Below are 20,742 nucleotides of genomic sequence, written 5' to 3' on the forward strand. Positions count from 1 at the left end.
GTAGCGCGAGCCCGCCCCCGTTCCAGGGAGTCTGCGGGAGCGAGCACGCCGCGACCTTGCCCTGAGGCGGGGCGGAGGCGGGGCCTTGCCTCCTCAAATGAGACAGAGGGGGCGGAGTGGCTATCATTTTGCGCCAAAATCCGAGCGGAATCCGGGTGTAGCTGGGGAGCTGGGTGATCACTGCTGCTGTCATGGTTCGTCCGCTAAACTGCATTGTCGCCGTGTCCTAGAACATGGGCATCGGCAAGAACGGGGACCTGCCCTGGCCCCTGCTCAGGTATCAGCCGGGCTGGAGGTGAGGGTACAAAGGCTGCACTCACTGGCTTAAATCTAGTCACCTGGGTGCGGACGCACAGGGCCTACTGGCCAACTGGAGCCAGTTCCAATGGACAAGGGCATGGAGACCCTAGGTGGCCTCCGCGGCTATATCACAAAGCCAAATTGTTGATTTCCCACGGGATCCTGCTTCCCTGCCACGGCCTCTGCCCTGTGGTGCTCTGGCCTAGGGCAAAGTCCCTTGCCTGGAGAACACCACCCTCTGCAAAGTACAATGTTTGTCATGCGCGTTAGAACCTGAGCCAACCAGATAATGTTTTGAGTAACGCTGTGTTTCTCTAACTTGCAGGAATGAATTCAAGTATTTCCAAAGAATGATGACAACCCCTTCAGTAGAAGGTAATGAAGGCATTTTTAAATGTTTGGGATTGTCAAGGATTTTTCTTGAAGTTTTCCAATGCAATTGTTGTTTTAAATGGAAAGCTTCACATTAATCTGGGATCTTTAATCTTACTAAAAATCTGTCTGAAGTTCCCAAGGTTCATTAAGCGTCCCTTTTTTAAAAATTCTGGGCACATGTACAGTTCAGGTATTGCAAAATTGGCAGCTGAACAGAGGTCTTCACATTGGAGGTTAGCGCTCCAAATGGAGGCCAAAGGAGGTCTTTGGAAGAGCTGCTGGGAGAGATGGTAAACCTGAACTGGGGCAAAGATGAAGAGAGTGGCTACAGGATCCTCCACATGAGTTATTTGGAATGTAATTATGATGCATGAAGGCATCAATGATGAACTCTCAGCATTTCAGTGTGGGAGAATCTCAGTGACTAGAAGAATTAAGGAATGGAGAATGGTGTGCGATTGTGATGAGGATGATTTTGAGTTGTCTGTAAGGACATCCAGGACAATTTCAGACAGAGAGAGCTAGGTGAGTTGAGCTATGGGAGAAAAGAGGATAAACAAAGAAAAAAATATGAAAATGGAGGAATACCCTGCTTAAAACCTAAGAAACGTGTATTTGTGGGTATAGGAAGAGGAATGGCAGAATAAATAAGGAAAGTCAGAGGGAGCAGATGCTGCATAACATTAATAAAAGATATAAGGCCCTTGGAATTGGCTATTATGTCGCTGGTAGAGACAAAATGGCAAGAGCGGAAAGCTCCAGGGACACAAATCCCTCTCAAGAATCCTTAAGTATGATCTGATAATATTAATGTTTCTTTGATCCAAATGTCTTGACTCAAGGTCTTTTTTTTTCCTCCTGAGAAGTCAAAAATGGAATCTATATATATATCAGGTTTTTACAAAAGCATTATCTGTGGAAGTATAATGCTGAAAAGGCAAGAGTTCAACGTAACCTGTTTTAAGATAAATTGAGGAAACTGTTAAGGAACTGTTTTTTTAAATATGATGATGGAAATCTACAAAGTACCCAAATATGAATAGTGTGATTATCCAACAATGATAACTACTCATATGCTGAACATTGTTCTAAGTCTAATCACCCCAACAATTGTAGAGGTAGGCACTATTCTTATCCCTATTTCATAGCCAAGGAAATTAAGACGGAGGAGTACTGGTTAAGACGGAGGATGCCTGGTTAATAATGATAGAATGCATTGGATTAGAACACTTCAACCCAAAAATCTTCCCTCTTTACTACATCATATGTAGTTGCAATTGATTATAATTAAATATTGGATACAAGTTGGGTAAAGTCCGAGGGGAAAATAAATACTATATTTAGGTTAGGAAAGATAAATGTAAATTTTGGTAAAGCTGTTTTAAGTTTTAATATTTTTAAAGCAAATCCACTAGATGTCACTATGACAAATATCTACATGTATATGATTAAAAATATTTGTATAGTCCCAAAATATATTTATCCTTTCCATGTGATTTTATAGGTAAACAGAATCTGGTGATTATTGGTAGGAAGACCTGGTTCTCTATTCCTGAAAAGAATCGACCTTTAAATGACAGAATTAATATAGTTCTCAGTAGAGAACTCAAGTAAGTACTATAATATAAAGTCACTACAGGAAAGTCATGTTCCATTTATTAAAGTGCATACCAGTATATGACAAGATGAAATAGTATAAAAGTAGCTATTAGTGAAGCTACCTAATATCACAAAGGTGATTACAGAAAATGAATAAGTTGTTACACCACATGGCAACTTATTCTGCTCCTTAAGTGACTAATGGATTTTAACACCTTGAAATGTTATATTAATAGATTTGCAAGTTACCTTGAATCTTCAATAAACTTAAATATCAGTTATACAATGTAATCAATAACTTTTTCCTAGTTTCACATAAAATCACAATATTCAAGTTTTGGGATTTGCCAAAATTAAGCAATTATCCTATCTTCAGTTGACTTAACACAAACATAAGAAGATATGAATTTTAGGATTTTAAAAGTGGTTATAATCTTATGCCCTGCTATTCCTAGTTAACTGGATTATCTGAATATCACTGCACTTGTGTTCATTTCCCCGTGTCTGAAGGCAAAATATTTTAAAGCATTGAAAATGGCTCTAGGAATTGTCTAGAGAAGGGAGCATGTCTAGTTGGTTTCTGCTAACAATGGAGTAGATAGTTCCTGACACCAGAAATGCCAAGGCGAAAAGCAGGGTGTGGAATTATTGCCCCATGAAGTCATCTCCGGTGGCTTCCATGTCATTTACACCACATGTAGTATATCCTGATTTCTATTTTGTTTCTTTTTGTTGATAGTGGCATTGATCCTAACCTAATAAAATAATTTTCCATACCTCATGGTTTTGCTTTGGTGGAGGGGTAATGCAAATTAAACTTAAGGGAAAGTTTGGGATCAAAATGTTGAGCATTCTTCCTTAAACTAATAATGTAGTTACCAAAAAGAGTGCAGTATCATAAGGTACTACTTGCTTGACAACAGTGGTCATAATGGTCATAATATTCCTTTCCTGCATGTATCAGTTAGGGTTCAACCAGAAAATATTTATCTATATGGATTTTTTTTTTCTTTGAGGCAGTGTCTTGCTAAGTTATCGAGAATGGCCTTGGGCTTAGCAATTCTTCTGCCTCAGTCTCCCAGGTCATAGGATTATTTATTTTTTAAATTTTGAGATAGGGTCTCACTATGTTGCCAAGGCTGGCCTCGAGCTTGTGATCCTCCTGCCTCAACCTTCTGAGTCACTATGGATACAGGCACTTTTATCAGTCTTATTGCAAGGAATTGGCTTTCACAGTTGTATGAGAAACCAAAACTCTTTGGAGCAGGCCATTGGGCTGAAATACTCTAGCCAGGGCTAAGGCAACACAGGTAAAATTTCTTCTTCTAGGAAACTTCAGCTCTGTTCTTAAAGCCTTTGAATTGATGAATCAGGCCTACCCAGATTAAAGTCAACTAATTACAGATGTTATCACATCTACAAAATACCTTGGCAGCACCACTTGAAATACTCTTTTAATAACCAGTAACCGTGGCCTACCCAAGTTAATATACCCTGGGAAAGAAAAAAATTGTACAGCTATAGGCTAACAGATTCAGGCTCATAGACATTTTCTGCCACATCTGTCCTAGAATGTCATAGGTAAAAAACTAGATTTACCAGGGTGTTTGCATTGATTGCCTCGGGGTGATGGGAAATACATTGATGTGTGTCCTGCCATCTGCCTTGGTCTTTATGCTATTCCTTTTCCTGGTAGCTAGGATATTCTGATGATATCTTTTCTTCATAGAAACCAAATTCACAGAGTATATTGCCATTCCCAGAGACTTTTAATAACATGAATACTATTCAAGTTTATTTATGACTATCTTCAACTAAAATAAACATAAAGAAATCTCAGTGGGGAGGATGTTCAGTTGAGCCAGGATTTCTCCTTAAATGATGAGTCTAATTTTTTTTTTTTTATGATTCCCCCTGTGGTGTATGTAATTGGGTTTAGCTGCTTCTTACGTATGTATATATAACATTTTTTGGTGTATTTAACTTTTTTTTAGGGCTGAGAAAATTTGAAGTCTTTATTATCAAGCATACCAGAGAAACAGTAATGCCAGTTAGTAAAATATTTTACTAGGGTTTTTTTGTTGTTGTTGTTCTCCTGTCTCCCTGCTTGTTAGCCAGTTCCACACATATACTGAGAACCTGCTGGGTCCTGCACAAAAGGGCAGTTTAACAATCAGAAACCACTATATTTTTGTGCAAGTTTTTAAAGGTACTTAATTTTTTTTAACCTCCTTCCCAGTACAGAAAGAAATTGAATCCTCTAAGTAACCTCAATTCAGTGCCAAACATACTTATTTGTGGTAACTATTTAGTTAATGAGGAATGGGGGAAAGTGTTTTTCCAAAGCTTTCTGGACAAATTGTGACTTTTTAAGAGAACCAAGGATGGAGAGGGTGACTACTAATAGGTCTCTTTTTGTTGTGAACTAGTGGTAGTTGCACAAATCTAAATATACTGAAAATCACCAATTTTTACACTTTAAAAGGGTGAATTGTGTGGTATTGTGATTTATATCACACAAAGCAGATTTTTAAAGTATTTGGTACCAAAAATTAAGTAAAGAATTTTTACTACAATGCATCTTGACACCATCTCTAAAAAATCCAAAATATCTTCCATGATTTAAGATGTTGTAAATCATCTTCAATCCATGAAAGTTATCTAAATTTTATATCATGTATATATATATTTTTCATCTCACTCTCATATCTTTTCTAGTGATTAACACACTCTCTGCTTCTTAAAGTCTATCTCTCCAACTCATAAATTTAGCATAGCAAACACTGACAGACCTTGCTTCTTAAGTCTACTCTGGTACCTAGTAACTTTGGGGCCTTCAGCAGGTTAAACCTAAAAGTTTGCTAAACCTAAACTTCTTTACATACTAAGTAGATTAATAATGACAGTTTTTGAAGGTTCACTGAAATTTTATATATAAAGTTTCTGCTCACAAGATACCTTACATGTCAGTTTCTACCCCTACACCTTGTAAATTTATAGCTTCTAGAAAATATTAACATGAACAAAATCACAATGAACACATTCATGATCTCATTTTCTTTTCTTTTTTTTAATATTTTTTTTCTTTCTTTCTTTGGTGCTGAGGATCAAACCAGTGCCTCACATGTGCCAGGCAAGCATTCTACCACTGAGCCACAACCCCATCCCCTCATTTTCATTTTAATAAAACACTTTGTTCTTTTTTTTGTTGATTGTGAGACAAAAATCTCATCCTATCTAAATTACTATTTTCCTCAACTCCCACTTTTTTCTAAATTCTATTTTTCTCTGACTTCAGGACCTTGTACTATTGCCCCATCCATTGGCATTTTAATCCTCACCACAGATTACATTCTTTTACCCTCAACTTTGTCTCAGCTTTCTTGTGTTAAATAACTGCACTGTAACTATCAATAGTATCTGTGGGTAGTCTGTCATCTCTGTGCTTTTGCACGTCTTTATCTTCTTTGACACCCAGCTAAAGAGTCATTGTTCCCTCTTCACCCCAACCCAGATGATGCACTGTTTCTGGACTCCTAAAGTATCCTCTGCGCATCTTCATTGTGTGTCTTTTTCATATGTTATGGCCACTGCTGAGATATTCTTTTGACTACCATCATGATCTTTTGGGTGCCAGGACTACTGTTTTGTTTTTGAAATCTCTTGTCCCAGTATCTAACATAGATATAGCATAGTAGGGATTCAGAACTCTTCAAAAGGAATGCTCCACAAGTTACTTATAGAAAGAGAATAATCCCACTTGGGAAAAGTTTGCAACCTGTTTTTTTCCCCACTTAATTATGTACAGAAAATAAATTTTTATAAATATCTGTAGTGGTCACATGAGGATAGATCATACTTGAAATAGTTGGTAATTGTTGGAAATCAAATTTTTAAAAGCTGAGTATAAATGGTCTCAAGTTGAACATTATTTCTCAATTCTACATAAGACACCATTCTAGCCTGAGGCTTTTGTGATTAAGTAGTATCCCAGCAGTCCCCAAAGATATCAGGCCAGAATTTGATCTGCAATGCATTTATCTTTTACATCAAGCACAGTGGGAAGGGATAAGGTCTCTATAGTAGCCTGGAGTAATCAGATAAGGCTGCTTGAGGCCAGAGGACATGGAGTAGGGAGGTTGCCTAATCTAAGCCCCAGCATCCCAATGTCTCAGGCCTGGTATCTCAGGCACTTAAAGCCCCTGGTCACCCATTAAATATCTGTTGTAATGTAAGCTGCTGGAGTTCAACTACCATGCCCACCAATTCCTAGCTGTGTGATCATCGGTTACTTAACCCCTCATCTTTAATCTCACCTGTAAAAAGGAATAGTACCTACGTAAGATTAGTATTTATATTAAGTGGAATGCCTACTGTGTGCATTATATTATTTCATCATCACAAAACTCTTGGTCAGAAACAAGATACCAAGAATACCCACTTGGGTCTTGACACAGAATACATGTACTGTTACAAACCAGCTCTCCCTTCTTAGAAAATCCAATCTAGATTGGTTTGAAGAAAGATTATAGGCAGGAAATTAGCACTGCAACAAGGCATGATATAAAATGTTTACTATGTGTTATTCACTGTTCTTTTCTATAATGTGTGCTGCAAAGGGACTAACAGACTCAAATATTAGCTGGACTTTTTGCCTGTTCTTTTTTAGCCATCTAGGGGTCTAGTGTTTCCTGTGAAACATTTCTAAACTAATGTTTTAGCAACATTTTTCAGAAGCATTTCCTCTAGCCTTTGCTAAAACTTAAATCTGAAACCAATCCTTAATCAGGTTTTTGCTTTTGCAAACTCACTACAAAGGGCAATGAAATCTTCACAAAATTATCACCCCTTTCTTTGAGGTCCACACCAACAATTTATAACACCTTGGAAGTCATATTGCTATTATACATCCACTTTAAGGATAGTGCTTCCTGTCTGAGCACGGTGGCACACACCTGTAATCCCAGTGACTCAAGAGACTAAGCAGGAGGATCACAAATTCAAGGCCAATCTAGGCAACTTAGTGAGACCCTGTCTCAAAATAAAGAATTTTAGGAAATTTCAGGAAGGTAGCTCAATGGTAAAGTGCCCCTGAGTTCAGTCTCTAGTACCACAAATAAAAAAAGAATGCTTCTTTCAGTTTTTCCTCATATCAGTTCCTGTATCACCATTTTCCATTCTACTCCATCTTTGTTATCCATCCTTACTTCAGCATCTTTACTTACTAAAACCACCATGACTATTTCAGTTGTCCTGTACTTTATTAACTAGACTATCTTCTCCAATTCCAAATTTTTGAAGTCTAAGTTTTCTCCCTGAACAGCCTAGTCCAACTCAGCCCTTATGACTGCCCTGATTCCTTAAGAGATAGTTCATTTAACTTCACCCTGGTCTCCACTTCTTTTTCTAGGCTGAGTCAAAGTATATTCTTTGCTCTATCCTAACTTCTTTACCAGATGACAAAGAGTGAAATAAGCAAAATAAATTTCAGGAGGAGAGGGAGGATGCAACCAAGAGAATGAATAATCCCCATTAGTTCTTGATTAATCATTGTTATAACCTCTAGTTCAAAGGCAGTTATGTAATCTTTTTAAAGCACCAGCCTAAGACCTTGACAATGAATTGTAATTTTTGTTCCATATCTAATTAATATGAAAGCCTAGTTCTGCATGTTTCCTCATTTATAAATGGAATTAGACCCCCTCCTCCCTGCCAAAACAATAATTGGTTTGGAGATTGAGAGAGATTGTTAGTTCACATAAACAGTAAAATTATTGAACTTTTCCCTTTTGGGTTTTTAATTATATAAGTAGCAAAAAACTGATTTTCAAATAGTTCAACCATTTCTGTTTGTTTGGAACAGTAAAGTTTTTTTTTTCCACTCCCCAAAGGTATTAGCAGTTTGAATATTGCTGCAAACTTATCTACACTCAAATATTCTCTTTCCAATATTTTATTATGAAAATTTTCAAACATACACAAAGAACTTTAAATAGCTATATACCACCACTTAGATTCTACGAATAACATTTTTTTTGTGTTAACTTTATCACATATCCATCTGTTCAGCTTGTCTTGTTCATATTTGCATGTCAAAATTAATTGCAGCCTTCTATTCTTCATACATATAATTAACTAGAATTCAGTATTTCTCTACAGTTTTTTTTCTTTTAAGGTAAATATTACAATGAGGTGCACAAGTCTTAAATGTACATTTATTAAAGTTTTGACAAATGTGTATACCTGTGTAACCCAGCCCCTATCAAAGATACAGAAAAGATAACCCCCAGAAAGTTGTCTCATGTCCCCTCACAATTCTTTATGCCACTACTTTAGAGACTACTGTTGTGACTTTATATCACATATGATTTTGATTAACATATGGACCCTAGATGTACAAATGTAGGTAGGTATTGATTGTAGGCCATACTTTTTTTAAAGGATTCATATTTATGATGATTTTGGTTTTATAATCACTGCTTCCTATTCATATAATTTGATTAATATGGATGGGTTTTACAAAAATTGTATGTAATTCTTTTACTTTTAGAGAACTTCCAAAAGGAGCTCATTTTCTTGCCAAAAGTCTGACCGATGCCTTAAAACTTACTGAGCAGCCAGAATTAGCAAGTAAAATAGACATGATTTGGATAGTAGGAGGCAGTTCTGTTTATAAGGTAAGTAGAGTTATCTACAAATAAAAAGAAATGTTCCCTACTTTCTTTTAGTTCTCTTGACATTTAAAGGGAGTTTGGGAGAAAACATTAAGCCATAAGCATAAGAAACAGTACATTATCTCTAAAAAAGTTAGATATTTTGTCATTCTGAATTATTTGATTTTGTCCCTGCAACGTAAACTAAATAAAAATGTAAAAGTAAAATGTTTGGTCTATATGAGTCTATTTTCTTTTTATTGACTAATAGTTGTATACTTATTGTGTACAACATGTTTTGAAATATGTATACTTTGTGAAATGGCTAAATCAAGCCAATTAGCATATAAATAACACCTCACTTTTTATGGTGAGAACACTTAAAATCATTCTTGAGCCATTTTCAAGAGTACAATATAAGGTTGGTAATAACTAAAGTCATCACGTTGCATGATAGACCTTTGGAGCTTATTCTTCCTATTTAACTGAAATTTTGTGTCCTTTAAACAACATCTCCCCACATACCACTTTATTTCCAATTCAAAATACTAGTTAATATTTACAGCTTAAGAACCATTCTAAATGTCTCCCCAAGATTTGCATTTGCACTGTACTAGTTTCTACCTCCACCCCCATCCCCATGCCCTAAATAAGCTGTTATATACCTTCTCTTACAGGATGAAAATCTCACTGAGAAAAGAGTAGGGGTCTAGTTGATATATACTTACTAGATGTATATGAATTTGTTAAAAGCAGAAAGCTTTTCCTCAATAATTTTCATTTAATGTAAGGACATAAGAGAAGGGTTTCATGATTTCAGATCAAAAGGATAAATAGTTGGGCTGGGGATGTGGCTCAAGTGGTAGCACGCTCGCCTGGCATGCTTGCGTCCCGGGTTCAATCCTCAGCACCACATACAAACAAAGATGTTGTGTCTGCCGAAAACTACTCTCTCTCTCTCTCTCTCTTAAAAAAACGGGAGGGGGGGTAAATAGTGTGTTAATGAATAATTCTTTTTTCTGATACAAATTGACTTCCAGCTTTTTTTAAAAAAATGAGGATACTAAATAGAATTCTTTAGCTCTTGACCTGGGTACAGTGCTGAGGCAAGAGGATATTAAATTCAAAGCCAGCCTCAGCAACAGCAAGGCACTAAGCACCTCAGTGAGACCCTGTCTTTAAATCTCTAATAAAAAGGACTGAGAATGTTGATGAGTGCCCCTGAGTTCAATCCCTGGTACACCCCACTCCCCCCAAAAAAGCACTATTGAAAGGGTAACATTTAGAGGGAAAAGAAAAATCAGTCCCTACCTTTTGGGGTTTAGGGTAAAATATACACTGAAATTATTTGAGAAAGAAGAGGTATTCCAGGATCTTAGAAGGGATTTTAGAAACTCTCAGTTTCTTATGTTCCTGATTCCACAATCTCTTCTTTTTTCCCCATTGTAATAAGGGGAAATGAACATTTTTCTTCTTTAGTCTTTCCATCCACATATGAATTTCTTCTAGAAAACAAGTTCATTTTATTATTTATCACATTTTGAGTGACTCAAATCATATCACTTGAAAATGTACTTTTTAATAAGCACTAAGTACTTAAAAACATGTATATAAAATGACTTTTGTATAAGGAAATAAAGCCTTCAGGTGATTTGTGTTATTCACGTGCCTCTCATCACAGCTGCTCATCAGTCATTCAGGCTGATCTTCCCAAGTACCACGTAAATAAAGTTTCATTGGAACACAGCCACACTTGTTTGTTTAGTGTCATCTGTGGCTGCTTCTGCCTATAAAAGTAAGAAACCATATGACCCTCAAACCCTAAAGTGTTTACTGCCTGACTATTCACAGAAAGTTTGCCTCACACCATCAACTTTGATATAGAACTTAAAATGCTGCTGTGATTGGTTAATCCCACTCAGTTGTTCTGGGTTTTGTTTGTTTGTTTGTCTTGTTTTTTTGTTTTTTGTACAGTAAGAATTACTAGGGGCTAGGAATGTAGCTCAGTGGTAGAATGCCTACCTAGCATGCATGAGGCCCTGGGTTCAATCCCTAGCACCACACAAAAAAAGAATAGAATATTTATTTGGTTGTAGCAAAGATAACAATGGTTTAATACAAATGTAAGTATTCAAAATAAAATTTGTTCAGTGTCCCACTAAGTTTTTCTGGGTTTTTGGTTTGTTTTTTTGTTTTTGTTTTTGTTTTGTTTTGTTTTGTTTTGATTTTGTATAGTAAGAATTACTAGGGGCTGGGAATGTAGCTCAGTGGTAGAATGCCTACCTAGCATGCATGAGGCCCTGGATTCAATCCCTAGCACCATACACACACACACAAAAAGAATATTTATTTGGTTGTAGCAAAGATAACAATGGTTTAATATAAATATAAGTTTTCAAAATAAAATTTGTTCAGTTCCCTTATTTGGAACTTTAAGAATAACAAACACCTGGAGTTTTACATATGTATGTATGCATATAAAAATATTTTTTCTTTTAATCAATACACGTTTGAGAATCAAGTTATTACTGCAAAGCAAAATACACAAAAAACGTTATTGCTTTGGTGAGTCTGTAAAGGATTCATACTGTTTATTAAAATTTTTAAGATATTTGTTTGAGAGCAATCCTTTCCGTAGAAACTGTCAATAGAACTGTAGATAGTAGTTAGAAAAATCATTTAACAAAAAAGGCTATAGTTGTTAGCAACAAGAGGCATGTTAAATTACTGTATTGAGGGAAGAAAGCAATATTAAATTTTATATGAGTGTGCTGAGTAGGCCCTTGGTGTTCAGTAGTCAAGATCACATGAAACTGTACTATCTTGTATGGATATACATATGTAAGTTTTTCTTTGGAAAATAACTTGATAACTTTGGATTAATGTCCCTTATTTATTTATTTGTTTGTTTGTTTGTTTGTTTATTCATTTTTCGTGGCCCTGGGCCTTACATATTCAGATTAACGCTTTTTTTTCAATATTTTATTAGTTGTTGATGGATCTTTATTTATTTTCATGTGGTGCTGAAAATCAAACCCAGTTCCTCACACATGCTAGGCAAGCACTCTACCGCTGAGCCACAACTCCAGCCACAGATTAACTCTTAAAAGAGCAGCCAAAGGAAAACAACCAAACTGAATTCTTAAATCAAAAAGTATTTCTCATAAGCAAACTAGAGACCAGAATATAATAATTATGATTATGATTAGTTCCATTCTTAATGTAACTAAGGCACATTTTAGAGGATCCCAGATTTAAGAATAGGGTATTTATGTAGTATACTTTGGCAATAATAAACAAGTCTTTAAGGCCTAGTATAAGGCATTTCTTTAGTAACTAAAACAAACAAAAATCTTAGAGTGTCTTATGATATAGATTAAGGAAAGTGATGCCTTTTTTGTTTTGTTTCAAAGGAAGCCATGATTCAACCAGGCCATATTAAATTGTTTGTGACAAGGATCATGCAGGAATTTGAAAGTGACACATTTTTTCCCAGAAATTGATTTGGAGAAATATAAACTTCTTCCAGAGTAAGTATAAAGTTCTTATTAAAGTGCTTTTGGACTTTCTATGTAAGAATTATAGAAAAGAACATTTTCTTCTTTCAAATTGAGTTCAGGGTAGGAATGCGTTATTGTATATAGATAAAGTTAGGAATCTTTAGACATCTTCAGTATACTGGAAATGCTCGGTATATTAATGATGTCAATAAAATCTAGAATTAATGTATTCAGTTCAACCTAGGAGAGTCAGACATGTCATAGGCACTGGGTAAATAGTGTTGACTAGGCCTGATGATATTGCTGACCCCCTGGAGATACACTTTCTGGTCAGGGGGAGTGCAAGTGACAGTCATAAAAAGAGGTGTTGGGTAGAGAACTAAAACATTGGGATGTGATAGACATGGAGTAGTCTGAGAAGTCCTCTCAGAAGAATGACATCTATAGTAAGATCTAAATGTGAAGAAGCCAGCCATGTAATAGCAAGAAGAGAATTCCAGGAACCAGAAATAGCTAGTTCAGAGGCTGAGGCAGAAATGAGATTGGCCTCTTCCCTGAGTCTGAATGCTACTGTGGCCAGTGGGAGCAAGGGGGAAGCCAACAAGGGTCAAACTGGGTGCAGGTTTAGTGAGTCTGAAAGGAGAGTTACAATGTTCTAGCTGCTTTATTGGAATGGACTGCAGGGGGACAAGAGTGAAGCAAGGAGACCAGTTAGTAATTCAGATGAAAGTTGAGGGGACTCAGATAAAGGTGGTAGCAATAGTGGAGGTGGAGAGAAGTTATACTTGCCTTCCTGTGCAGTTGTGACTCCAGCATGAGGCTGCTAAATCTTGAAAGCTCACAACATTTTTAGTTTAAAAGCACATTTCACCATATTCTATAGAGAGAAAAAGATTAATTATATCAACCCTTTTAGACCAGCTTTTAGAGCATTCTTTCAGATATTCTCATTTGTATCTAGTAATTATCCCTTGAGTGTGAGTTTGTTTTTGAAATGCCCCCTAAATGAACCTTCAGAGCAAAGTCAATAAATGGATGGCCAAGCTTTAGAATAATAGTCTATTACTCTACAGAGTAATAGCCTTAGATCAAATGAAGTGAATGATTTTTCTTGAGCTCTTAACTCTAAAGAAAACTGAAAAGCATAAGAACTCTAAGCAGCTGAAATACAGGCTTGTGCTTAGGCTCCAAAGGTGACTACTTAGAAAAATCACATATGGAAATTTTATATAAATTTATGTAAATATCAGTTGTTTAACTTTGTCATACCTTACGTATTTTCTCTTCTGCTTTAATTGCTGAGTGTCACATTATATGGATATTGAGCTCAACTTTTCTTCATTTCTTACCTTTCTCTTTGCTGCTAACAACTGTGTGAATCAGCTTTATTTAAATACCTTTCCATCTTTCCAAGTCTTACTACTCTTAATCAGAACACTTTTCAAAACTGGAATCTTTGATAATTTAAAACAAATACCATTCTGCCTCTCCAGATTTAAAGAAAAAAAATGTAGCATCTTTACTGAAATGTCCTGCATATATCATAGCATTTATTATACTAGTGTTTAATTCACTAGTGTTGGTATATTTACAAAGTTGTACAACCATCAGCACAATCTCAAGTGGCTATAAGTATGAGGGTTTTTTCCTGAACTCCCAGTTCTGCTCCACTGATATGTATGTATATCTTCATGCCAATACCACAAGGTCTTCATTACTAACTTGTGAAATCAGAAAGTATAGTTTTTCCAACTTTGCTTTTTTTTCCAAGATTGGTTTAGCTCTTCTGGGCCCCTTGCATTTCCATACGAATTTTATGATCAGTTTGTCAGTTTCTGCCAGAAAGCAAGTTGTGATTTTGATAGGTGTCATCTGTAGGTTACTCTGGAGAGTATTGCCATTTCAATATTAAGTCTTCCAGACTTTGAGCCAGTGATGTCTTTCCATGTACTTAGGTCCTCTTTAATTTCTGTCAGTAAAATTTTGGTTGTATGTCTTGTACTTCTTTGTTAGTGTTTAATTCCTTTTATTTTTCCTTTTATTTCCTGTTTGTTCCTAGTGTTTAGAGACATGAGATGGGAGGGAAAGGGAGAGAAAAGTGAAATTGCATGGAAATGAAGGGAGACCCTCATTGCTATACAGAATTACATATAAGAGGTTGTGAGGGGAATGGGAAAATTATCATGGAGAGAAATGAATTACAGTAGATGGGGTAGAGAGAGAAGATGTGAGGGAAGGGGAGGGGGGATAGTAGGGGATAGGAAAAGTAGTAGAATACAACAATTACTAATAGGGCATTATGTAAAATTGTGGATGTGTAACCTACGTGATTCTGCAATCTGCATTTGGGGTAAAAATTGGGAGTTCATAACCCACTTCAATCTAATGTATGAAATATGATATGTCAAGAGCTTTGTAATGTTGTGAACAACCAATAAAAAATGAAAAAAATAGAAATACAAGTGATTTGGGTTTATTAATCTGATATCCTACAACCTTGCTGAATTCAATAGTTCTAATTGTTAGTAGATTTCTTAGGATTTTATTTATAAGGTATAATGTCATTTGCAAATAGAGATAGTTTAATTTCTAGTTTAGATGTTTTTTTTTTTTATTTCTTGCTTAATTGCCTGACTAGAACTTCAGTATGATGTTGTCTGGAAGAGGAAAAGATCAGATGTCTTAGAGGGTAATGATTTAGTCTTCCTCGATAAAGTATAGTAGCTTTGAGTTGTCACACATGTCCTTTATCAGACTGAGGAAGATTCCTTCTATTTCTAGTTCATCTAGTATTTTTTTCATGAAGAGGTGTTGGATTTTGCCATGTAACTTTCTAAGTCTATTAGGTAATCATGGGTTCTTTGTCTTTTGCTAATTAATAATTTAATATACCATCAATACACTATATTACCTTCACTGATTTTCATGGTAATCTTGCATTTCTGGGATAAACTTCACTTGGTAATTGTGTATAAGCCTTTTTATATGTTGCTAGATTCAATTTGCTAGAATTTTGTTGAGAATTTTACATTTGTAATCAAAAGGGATATTGAGCTTCTTTGTTATGTCTTCACCTAGATTTGGTATCAGGATAACACTAACCTCACAAAATGAGCTGGAAAGTGTTCATTTTTCTGTTGTTTTCAGAAGAGTCTTTGAAGGAAACTCTTCCACTGCAAGTTGTTATGGTCCTCTGTACTTTTGGGCCTGTACTAACATCACAACAGCCTCCTTAACGTGGGGTAGAGGGAATTCCTAAAGGGGAAAATAAGGAGAAGAGAAAAAGGAAACCTGCAAAGTAAATGTACTTTGTCCCTAAAGTCTGTAACCATGCTCAATTCTAGAGCTTTCTCTCCAAATCTGTCTACATTAGAGAACTTATCGTTTCCTACTCTCCAAAAATGAGCTTTGATCACTTTTTACCTTTTCCTCTTTTTCCCACAGTAACCCCTTAGTTTGGACCCCCATTTTCTTGTGTTTGTATAGGTTTCAGTTCAAACACAGTCTTTTATTAACACCATACTTTTTGGTTTAAAAAAAAAGAAAGCAATAGTATAATGAAATAAAAATGACAGTGAGAACTATTGTGAGATGAAAAGAGAATAAAATTAGAAAATAGATAAAGCCACAAATGGTAGACACCGAAGAGCAGAAGTTAATATTAACAAAATAAGATGTGTTGGGGTTTAAGTGTGCAGAGTTTAGCTCCCTCAGTCCTGACATACTGCAAGAGCTGTGGCTGTGATTTAGGTCAGCTGAGGCAAACCTCAGCTAGGAGGAGGAAAAGTTCTCTTCCCCTTATCACAAGTCACAAGTTCTGCATGGTTTGGCCAAGAGGAAGAAGCTTCCTGCATACTGGACCTGGGAACAGTACATTCGGGATTAGATAATGTCTACAAAGAACTTTGGGAGGGTACTTATCAAATGAACAGGAACAATCTGAATTTAGCTCTGTGTACCCGCTGAGGCATGATATTTGGGCTATGTGGGTGAAGTGTTACTGAAGAATTGCTTGCTTTGTTAGAAGAAGAATATAAAAGGAACTTGCAAATAAACCTCAGCATGCAGTTGCAATTGCTGCCTTGGCTCTGCATCCCCTATGTCCCGGTTATTTCGCGACCCTTACCCAGGGACCCAAACGCTCTAGACGTTCACAAAGATGGTTCTACTTTGTGGCTCCCTTTTTTTTTTTCCCCATAGGTCATTTTCTGTGCAATTATTCTTTCAACCACACTATGCTAGCCTGTCCTCTCAAGCTCTGTCCTCATTCATCTTGGAAGAAATTTTTCTATCTCAGACTGTCACATGAAGGCCCAACCAACCAGCAGGCCCAAGTGTTTTATATCAGCAGTTTTCTGTTTAATGAGCTCCAAACAGAATTTGCTGTCCACTTAAAAACCTTCCATGTGACTACCTAGTCAAAGATAAAGACCAAAACAGGCCTTTAGAGTCTATAATTGTCTGTTTTCATTACTATAATGAAATACCTGAGGCAGGCTAACTTTAGAAAAAAAAGGTTTATTTGGCTCACAGTTATGGAGGTTCAAAGGCATGCTGCTGGCATCAGCTCGGTACTGGTGAGAACCTAAGGGCAGGGGCAGACTTGGGAAGAAGAGATCACATCTCAAAATAAGAAGCCAGAGAAAGAGTAGAATCCTACAGTCCCTTCCATGGGCATACTTCTAATTAATCCGAGTTCTTCCCACCAAGGGTCATCATTGTTGTCATGTAGTCCCTGTCCCCCTGCCCCCAGTTAAAGGTCCATAAGACATCTCCCAATATTACCTCACTAAGGACCAACACTTGAACCCTTCAGGGACAAACCATATCCAAACTATAACAGAAGTGGCAATTGGCTCCAGAGCTGACACAGGAAAACCTTATAGGTGGAAGTAGATTTCAGGTGAACTGATGTCTCCTCTTCTGACCCCACTACTTCCTGACTGTCCAAGTTCCTGGCATATTTGTCCACAGTATTTTTATATCCCTTCCTCCAACACCTGTGCTTCCTGGTTTTATTTTAGCTGCAATTTGTTTTTTTAATGGGAAACTGTTTCAGGAACTCTATTTACCTCTTAAACCTTCCATCAAATCGTCTCTGGGTTATTCTTGTGGCGCTTTGTCAGTTTAGGTCTGATATTGATTCTTACTTATTGGCTTTCTCGGTGCCTGAAGGTGCTAAATGGGGAGTCTCTGGGTGGGTGGTTCCTAACAAATAGGTGGTGTTTCCAAATCCTGTCAGACTTGAACTCAGCATCCAAGTGTGGATCTCAGACAGTTTGCTCTTTAAAAAGTTTGGAATGATGATTAGGAAATGTAATTATAACTGTTATTAAAATAGACTGAATGTGTAGATATTAGAGAAAGAAAAATGAAACAAGCAGAAATAAATTTTATTTTCACAGAGAAGATTTACATTAATACCATGGCTACTGATCATATTCAGCCAAAAGCACAGTCATTTTAAGTGTTATTATTCATGATTTTAGAAAGAACTTCTTACTGCTTTGTTTTTGTCTTATTAACTGACAGTCTTGACACTCCTGAGAATTTTACACATGAAAAAAATATGTAAATGTTACTCTTCATGACTCATTTCAAAGAGACTAAAATTATGGTTTCAAATTGGCCTAGTAAAAATCATTTGTTCAAAAAAAAAAGAGGCTACTACTAAAATAGTGGGACAGCAATAGCTAAGGAAATGGTTGCAAAATAAAAACATAGCTAACAAAAATTAATGCTTATTTTTACTGGGCAATGTTCATGTATATTATGAGAGAAAAAAGTTTTCCTGTATCACCCTTGTCTAATAGTTAGGGGACAAAATAAACTAGTAGTAATGGGTAGCATTTGTGGAAAACTTACTGGGTCAGGCATGGTGCTGAATTCTTTACCATAATGAGAATTCTTTACCATAATGAAGCCTTTTTATACCAGTCAGGCCTGGAGATAGGGTCACACAGCAAATCCAGGGACACTCACAGAGTGAATGTTAAACAGCTGCTGCTGACCCCCACTGGAGCAAATGGGTGCAGCCTCCAGGACACTAAGAAAGCACACTAAGATCTAGAGTGACATAAAAATGTTGATAGGAGGCAGAATGGTGAGAGCAGTCTTCAGCTGACAACCTGGGGTTTTTTGTTTTTGTTTTTGTTTTGCATTGTACTTTTTTACTTGACGAGTTATTAAGTTGTGAAAAAAGAAGTGTGTGTGTTGAGGGGGAGGGATAATAGGCTTTCCTTCCCCTCAAGCAAACAAAAGTGAATTTATTATCATTAACAAAAGTGAATTATTATTATAAGTGTGGGTTGGGTTGGGTTACCCTCCAGATAAAGAATAATTAGAGTGAGGATTGTTAAGTATTGACTGGGAGATGCTTTTAGGAGACTTTTTTTTTTTAATTTGTTCAAATTAGTTATACATGACTGTCCGATGCATTTTGACACATTGTATACAAATGGAGCACAACCTCCCCTTCCTCTGGCTGAATATGGTGTAGAGTCACACCAGTAGTGTAATCATACATGTATGTAGGGTAATAATGTCCGTCTCATTCCACCATCCTTCCCATACCACACCTCCTCCCCTCTGTACAATCCAAATTTCCTTCATTCTCCCCGCCCCTCGACCCCATTGTGGATTAGCATCTGCTTATCAGAGAAGACATTCCATCTTTGGTTTGGGGGTTTTGGTTTATTTCACTTAACATGGTATCATCTAGCTCCATCCATTTACCTGCAAATGCCATAATTGCATTCTTCTTTAAAGCTGACTAATAGTCCATTATGTGTATGTACCACATTTTCTTTATCCATTCATCTGTTGAAGGGTATTTAGGTTGGTTCCATAGTTTAGCTATTGTGAGTTGAGCTGCTGTAAACATTGATGTGGTTATGTCACTGTAGTATAAGCTGTTTTTAAGTCCTTTGGGTATAAACCAAGGAGTGGGATAGCTGGGTCAGACAGTGGTTCCATTCTAAGTTTTCTGAGGAATCTTCAGACTGCTTTCCATAGTGGTTGCACCAATTTGCAATCCCACCAGCAATGTATGAGTGTGCCTTTTTCCCACATCGTCACCAACACTTACTGTTGCTTGTATTCTTGATGATTGCCATTCTGACTGGAGTGAGAAGGAATCTTAGAATAGTTTTGATTTGCATTTCTGTAATCACTAGAGATGTTGAACATCTTTCCATGTTTGATCAGTTGTAGTTCTTCTGTGAAGTATCTCTTCAGTTCCTTAGCCCATTTATTGATTGGGTTACAACCTGGGTTTTGAATGGAAAACTAAAGGGTGTAAGAGTCAAGTGAGAGGGAAGAGGAAAGATTGAATTCATCCTGATTCTAGCCAAGAAATTGCAGTGTGCCATACATTGCAGAATTAGAGCCTTATGATGCACATCTCTTGAGTAAACAGGAATTGAGAATCTGTCACCATGCCAGATACATGACTTCGGTTTTTGCTTTAAACAACTATAGATTGTATTTCATTTTCTTTTGCTTACATAAGAAATTTTTATCAGCTATAAAACTTACAAAGAATTCTTAGGAATTTTCATATTCCCTTGATGACAGAATAGAAATATACTAGGGAACTGCTATGGTGGTTAGTTTTTGAGGAAAGAATTAGGAATCAGAAGAAAAGGAGGAGAAATCACAACTTTCATTTTCTAAATTTATATACATAGTTTTGTAGGGTTTTTTCCTTATTATTTGCATATGTATTATATTTGCCTGATATTTGTCTACCTTAACAGTGGCTTACCTACAAGAAGAAAAATCTTACCTTGCTTTAGCACCGTTGATGCCTTTTGGTTGAGATTCAGGGAAGCTATGTTTTTGAGAGATTAATTATACATCTTTTTCTTTTACAGATACCCAGGTATTCTTTCTGAGGTCCAGGAGGAAAAAGGCATTAAGTACAAATTTGAAGTATATGAAAAGACTGATTAATGTGAAGATGTTTTCTGATTTATTTCATGTTATCCCTCCCTCTAAAAAATTCTGTATTTTTACATTAGAATAAAAAGACTTGTGTGGACTTTAGATCTATGGTTAATGATTTCTAAGCAGCATGTTTTATTCTCCATCAGTCATACTAGGTCATATAAAATATCATTTAGGAAGCATTTCTTGCTCTTTCTTGCTATAAGTTTCCTTCATTGGCTCTCCCCCAAAGTCTGGACTGAGTACCTAATACCTGCCTACCTATCTGCAAGACAGCTGCAGTCAACTTATATAGCATGAGTTGGCACCAGGGTCCTTAGAGATAGGAGCTAGATAGATTAGTCCAAAGGGCAGAAATGGATTATAAA

General features: G+C 36.4%; 1 pseudogene across 1 annotated transcript; it reads left to right on the forward strand.

Moving 5' to 3' along the window:
* Nucleotides 1-138: 138 nt before the first annotated feature.
* On the forward strand, nt 139-20,473 carry LOC144370389 (dihydrofolate reductase-like; annotated as a pseudogene). The gene is made up of 6 exons (XR_013430367.1): nt 139-277; nt 626-675; nt 2,180-2,285; nt 8,825-8,951; nt 12,341-12,457; nt 20,302-20,473. The product of XR_013430367.1 is annotated as a dihydrofolate reductase-like (transcript).
* The last annotated feature ends 269 nt before the right edge of the window (nt 20,474-20,742 follow it).

Source organism: Ictidomys tridecemlineatus, chromosome 14 (assembly GCF_052094955.1).
Source record: "Ictidomys tridecemlineatus isolate mIctTri1 chromosome 14, mIctTri1.hap1, whole genome shotgun sequence".
Lineage (NCBI taxonomy): Eukaryota > Metazoa > Chordata > Mammalia > Rodentia > Sciuridae > Ictidomys > Ictidomys tridecemlineatus.